Here is a 6,362-nt window from a genome sequence, read left to right as displayed (position 1 = left end):
GTAAAACAAGGGCAGATGTCCTCCTCCCCAAGCAGCTGGCACCGTTTTGTTAGCTTTTCCGAGGGCAACACGAAAGGACGGTCGTCTAGTCATCTCATTTGCCTTGATTCTGCAAATCTAGACAGGCCCATTTGCTTGTGGTTTGACTTCATGTTGAGTTTGATAAGCCATCGGGGAAGGTGACAAAGTGGGAGGAGGCTGGTTTTTGTCGGAGGTTGTTTAGGTTTTTGTTAAAACTGTGACCCTCGTCATTGCCTATAGACAAAGGTGGGAAGGCTGACAGCTGGGCACAGACCCATATCAGAGTAGAAATGGGATTTACATTACAAAATAAATTGAAGAGTATGATATGAGAAAACATATTGAACTATTGGGCCCCAAGCCCTAGAATGTGTTTTTATAAAAAGGATTTGGCTACTGTGAGGTTAGGATAAAAAAAAAATCAAAGACAATGGAAGAACGTGATCTTAATCAGTAGGAAAAAACACAGGTTATGAGGTTTATAGTCATACTGGGCCTGGCAAGCCTGAGTATTGCATGCCTCAGTGGCCTGGGCTGGGAGGTGCCCTGGGGAAAACACAAAACAATAGTTCCCCTTTGTGTTTCTTGGATTCCCTGTGGTGCTGCTGCAAGCTCTACTGAAGCCTGCATCCCACAATTGATGGGGTGGAGAGGTTAGCTTGTCATATGGACTGGAGGGAACTGAGGGTCCCAGTTTCTATCTAGAATTAATGCTAATGCTACCTACACATAACATACAATGGCTATGAATCTTGATCAAAATTATCCCAGACTCTTAAAAAACAAAGCTGTCTGTCCCTCGGGTCAGAAAGAGGTTATGATCATCCATTGTTCTGAAGATTTACCAAATCTTGCCATCTTTCCCCCATCTTCTTAATCCTGGTCTTTTTTATTTCAAACAGGGTCTGCTATAGCCCATGCTGGCTTCCAACTTGTTATGTAGCTTGAGGGTGACCTTTCAACTTCTGATACTCCTGTCTCCACATCCCAGGTGCCTCCTGGTTCATGTGACACTAGGGACCAAACCCAGGTCTCCATTCATGGTAGGCCAGCAGTGTTACCGACTGAGGCACTTGGCCCCGAGTCCTAGGCTTTCAGTAGAGTTGTCTACACACCTGCCTCCAAAGCATTTAGCAGACAGCCCAGATGCACCAAGGGTTCTGGTGGTCTAGTTACCAGAGCTGCTTAACAATGAGCATAGAAACCAACTGGATGCCCTTCAGGAAGTCATAGCTGCCTTCAGACCCATGAAGGTCAGAACGTTTTCCACACATGGACAGTTCATCCAAGGGGACCTGCCTCCTGCAGCACCACAACACCACTTAGCTAAAGCAAAAGGCAACATTATTTAGGAGGAAGAGTACACATTGTGCAAGATAACTGATAACCTTGTTTATAAAGAAGAAAAAGGGGTTTCTTCTAGAGAATTATTGGCAGGTCAGCTTCTCCAAACCACAGGCCTCAAATATGAGATGCTGCTAAACAGATTTGTTAAACTGTGTGTATGTCTTTTATATTTTTTTCTGTTACATTTAATATTTGGCAATACAAAATGGAAAACCTTAATTTTCTAATAAAAATGCCAAATCTGTGTCTTAAAAACATCATTCTCATTTCTAGATGCTATAAGTTCAAAAAGATAATTGCAGAAATATACTCACTTGGAAATTTTTCATAACAACCGTATCTAGAAACCAATCAATATCTGTTTGTGATGGCAATTCTTGGTTATCAACTTGACTACATCGGGAATTAACTAAAATCCAAGTGGCTGGGTGCACCTGTGAGGGGTCTTTCTAATTAAATTATTTGAGGTGGGAAGACCCATCTTTAATCTGGGCCACACCTTCTGCTGGCAGCCTATGTAAAGGACGTGGAAGAAAGAAGCTCTTTGCCTGCCCATCCTCACTGCTCCTAGCAAGTTCACTCCTTCATTGGCATCAGAGACTACTTCTCTGGGACTCTGGTGTAGACTGAAAACCAGCTGAGACATCCAGTCTCATGGACTAAACTACTGGATTCTTCAACTTTCCAATGGTGACAGCCATTGTTGGATTAGCTAGATCACTGACTATAAGCCAATCTAATAAATTTCTAATAAAATTCTATAAGGTCTGTTCCTCTAGAGAACTTGAATAGTAAACTATTAATAATCAGTTTGTTAAACTTAAAACTGTATCAACAGCTGGTCCCAGTGGTATGCATCTGTAATTCCAGAATTTGGAAGGCAGAAAACAAGAGGGTCACTTCAGCACATGGGATTTAAGATCTGCCTGGGTAATACAGCGAGAGTCTACTTCAAACAAAAAAGTATCTACAAAAAACTACTATACAGACATGAAAAATGATGTAGATCTCTACCTATTGAAAGTAATTTGATCTATTTATTACAGGGTGGGAAGAGCTCGTCTGGTTTATAGTTTATGGGCTGGGGATGCAGGCCAGTGGTAGAGTTCTTAAGTAACATGATTTCCAGTGCTTCAAAACACCCCCCCCCCAAATAATCCTTGTGTCGTTTACCTTTGTATTACTGTGACAAAGCACCTGAGAGAGTTTCTAAGACAGTGATTGTATCCTATGCTTTTGGAGGATCCCTGCTGCTTTGGTTTGGTGTCAGCCTCACAGCAAGAGGGGCTGAGGGAGCCTGCTCATTTCATAGAGGCTGGAAAGCCAAGAGAAAACAGAGGCTGGGGGCCCAATATCTTCTTTAAGGAATTTCCCTCCAATGGCCTAATTTCCTTCCACAAGGACCCACTTCCCAATGTTCCACTCCCTCCTAAAAATGCCACCAGTTAGTGACTAAGCTTTTAAACACGTGACCTTGGGGAAGGAGCAAGCTCCAGCAGTCTCATTTACAAGACCCCATTTGGAAGACAGTACAGTACAGCAGTATCAGGTTTTAACCCTCTAGTTGAAGAAGTCTTTCACATCAAAGTATTACTGAGGACATGCAAGAACTTCAGTTTGTATACAACAGACATCTCCACATTGACATTTAGTTAGTATACTTGAAAACAACACTAAGAATTTAACAGTATACTTAAAAAAATGTTCCTCTTTCATATTAACAGAACAATAATGTATTTTATGAGAAACAAATCCCTCCCAATTTGGGGGGGGGGAAAGTAGTATTGTTTTCTATTTTTACAAATCCCTTTAATGTCTGGTTCAAAGAAAGACAGGTAGCCTGTGAGCCTGTGGCCCCAGCAGCTGTCTGTGAAGGCTGCCATAACAAAGTGCAACAGACCAAAGTCCTCCACAGTCAGTTTATTTTCATAGTTCCTGAAGCCAGAAGTTCAAGATCAAAGTGTTGGAGTTTGGTCTCTCCAGAGACCACTGTTCTTGGTTTGTAGATTACTACCTTCTCTCAGGGTCTTTACAGGTTCTTCCTCTGTGTGAGTGCTAGTCCTGTGTCTTCATGAGTGAGTCCCAATTTCCTCTTAGGGACTCCAGGCCAGTGGGACTTGGGTCCACCCTAATGCCCTCATTTTCACTTAACTGCCTCTCTAAAGTCTCTGCCTCCAAAAACAGTAACATGGAGGTATTGAGGTGTGAACAGAACACAATTCCTAATAACAGGCGGAAAAGAAAACCACTAGTAAGAACACAGAAATACCTACGACAAAATGAATTAGTGAACCTCTAAAATCACACAATGACTATAAGAAAAAAAATTATGAATGAGTGTTGTGCATTAGATCCTATTACAGATAGCTGTGAGCCACCATATGGTTGATGGGAACTGAATTCAACCTCTGAAGAGCAGCCAGTGCCATCTCTCCAGCTTCCATAATGGATTCTAACATCCTAGAAAACACAAAACACACAAGTATATACTGCATTTAACTACCAGAGTGACATCATTGTATCAATGGCCTCTTAGACAGTAAAAAGGCAAAAACCACCTTGCCACTTTTATGGCATTAGTCTGGATCTCACAAACCCCTCCTAGAAAATTTCTGGGAATTCCTGGTCATCCAAAACCATTCTTTGAGACCGACGGCCTCAGGCAAAATTTTTAATCCTTTAAAATGCACGAGCACAAGTGCATGCATTGTCTGTGTGACATGTATGCAGTTTCTCACAAGCCAGAAGAGGGCACTGTAATTCCTGAAGCTGGAGTTACAGGCAGTTGGGAGGTACCCCACAGGAGTGCAAAAACCAAATCCAGGTCCTCTAGAAGAGCAGCAAGTACTCTTAACTGTCTCTCTAACTCTAGATTTCTTAATCTTGTTAATCCTCAATTTGAAAAATAGGGATAATAATAATAATACCAAGTCCAGTGGATTGCTGTGAAGGCTGAATCAATGTGCAAATACATGACAAGTAAGTGTGTTCTATTAATATTGACTAATACTGTTTGAAAAAAAAAATCTCAAATTTGGCCAGGCATAGTGGGCATGCCTTTAATCTCAGAATTTGGGAGGCAGAGGCAAAAGGATTTCTATGAGTCTAAGGCCAATGTGGTCTGCATACTAAGTTCCAGGACAGCCAGCCAAGGCTACATAGAGATACTATCTCAAAAAATAAAACCAAAAGATAATTTTAAAAAAAATTTACTAATATCTACCAATATACAGAATACCACAAAACACAAAAATCTACACATACACATGGCCATCACCAGGTATCACCTCTGGAAAACTCCCCTCTGCACTTTAGAACTCAGCTAACAATATGGTCTTTGCTTACATGTGTAGTGGGCAGGGACCCTGAGATGTGATAACAGAGTTCCAAGTTCTATTAAGAACAGAGTATCTGACATATCATGCAATTCCAAAACAAAACTTTTTTTTTTTCTTAAAGATTCTACAAGCACAAGTCCTTCATTCCTGACCCCCAAAAGATGGTATCTGCACCCTAGTGAAGAAGACTACCCAACAGCTGGGGAGAGACGCTCTGGGAAGCCATGCGGAGCAGTGGTAGAGTACTTGCATAGCAAGCATAAGGCCCCGGTTACAGTTCTCAGCTTGGTGGTAGTGGTGGGGGGGTGGGGGGGTGGATAGAGCCATGTGCCATGTAACAACCTGAGGAGAGAAATAGAAACCCTGACTATCACCATCACAAAGTGGAAGCCTTTGGGAAAATGGCCCCTGAGGCACTGACAAGTGAGTCCTTGGTAAATGGAACAGCCAAATCACTAAGTACTAAAGCCTATCGCCCCAACACAAGTGGCAATGGCACATAGACCACAACTGCCTGGCCATATTAGAGCGAACACAGTAACTTGAAAACTTAGTTTATTGCAGATGGTCTGTCCCATCTCACAGAGAAGCCAATCTCCACAGCATGGTGATTTAACACAGAGCTCAGGAGCAGACTTCACAGAAAGGAGGGGTCATGAGGGTAAGGAATGAAGAACAAGAAAGGAAGGGATGAGAAGGAAGAGTGAGTGTGGGCCGGAGCTCCCTCCTCTGCCGTCAGCTGGAGGCCCGCATGCCTGCTGCTGCCACACTTTCCAGGTTCCTGATGCTGCGTCAGTCACAGTCTCTGCTGTTCTTCTGAGGAGGAAACAGAAAAGAGCTATCACAACTCCACTGGGGGTGTGGGAGGGGGATGTGAAACAATTTTGTTGCCTGTTTATGTTTTATGTGTTTAGTTTTATTTTATGTGCATGGGTGTTTTGCCTGCATGTATGTCTAGGCACCATTTATATGCCGGGTGTCTATGGAGGCCCAAAGAGGGCACTGGATCCCCAGAACTGGAGTTACAGATGTCTGTGAGTCTCCATGAGTGCTGGGAATTGAACCCATATACTTCTAGAAGAATAGCCAGTGTTCGTAAACACAAACCTAGGGCTCCAGTCCCTTGGGACTTGTTGTTGTTTCTTTGGGGGGAAGCAAAGGCTTGGTTTCATATATCCCAGGCTGCCCTTGAACACTCTGTGTAGCCAAGTGCTGGGATTGCAGGCTTGGACCTCTGTATACTGTTCCATGTGGTGCTGGTATCTAACCCAGGTTTGTGAAAGCTAGTCAAGTACTCTACCAACTGAGGTATACCTTCAGCCTTCCCCCCAAAATATTTTTAGGAACTAATTTTAGAATGAAAAGGAACAGATCAAGAATGCAAATTTAATCGTAACTGCTAAAGATAAGTCTCTGGCTAGTGAGGAAAATGAAAAACAGGGTGTGGAAGGTACATCTGCACACCCAGCCTGGACAGTTCTATTCACACTTGTCAGGGTATAGACAAAACCTAAGGGTCAGTTAGTTGTGGATGGGTAGGTAAACAAAATGTTGTATATATACAATGGAATAGTATTCATCCTTAAAAAAGAAAGCAGAGCTGTTACATGATATGACATGATGAAGTTTGAGGACATCATGCTAGGACAAACACTG

The 6,362-nt window shown here is 42.6% G+C and overlaps 1 protein-coding gene across 6 annotated transcripts in view; it reads right to left on the bottom strand.

Moving 5' to 3' along the window:
- Positions 1-5,244: 5,244 nt before the first annotated feature.
- Positions 5,245-6,362, bottom strand: part of Ascc1 (activating signal cointegrator 1 complex subunit 1) — a 79,644-nt gene continuing 78,526 nt past the window's right edge. For all 6 annotated transcript variants that reach the window (XM_051186766.1, XM_051186762.1, XM_051186761.1 and 3 more), the window contains one exon: positions 5,245-5,522. The gene's annotated coding sequence lies outside the window, so the exon portion shown is untranslated. The remainder of the gene's footprint in view (positions 5,523-6,362) is intronic.

The sequence above is a fragment of the Phodopus roborovskii genome, unplaced genomic scaffold (assembly GCF_943737965.1).
Source record: "Phodopus roborovskii unplaced genomic scaffold, PHOROB, whole genome shotgun sequence".
NCBI classification, from domain to species: Eukaryota; Metazoa; Chordata; class Mammalia; order Rodentia; family Cricetidae; genus Phodopus; species Phodopus roborovskii.
The sequence above is the reverse complement of the archived record's forward strand: the minus strand, read 5'-3'. Positions and strand labels throughout refer to the sequence as shown.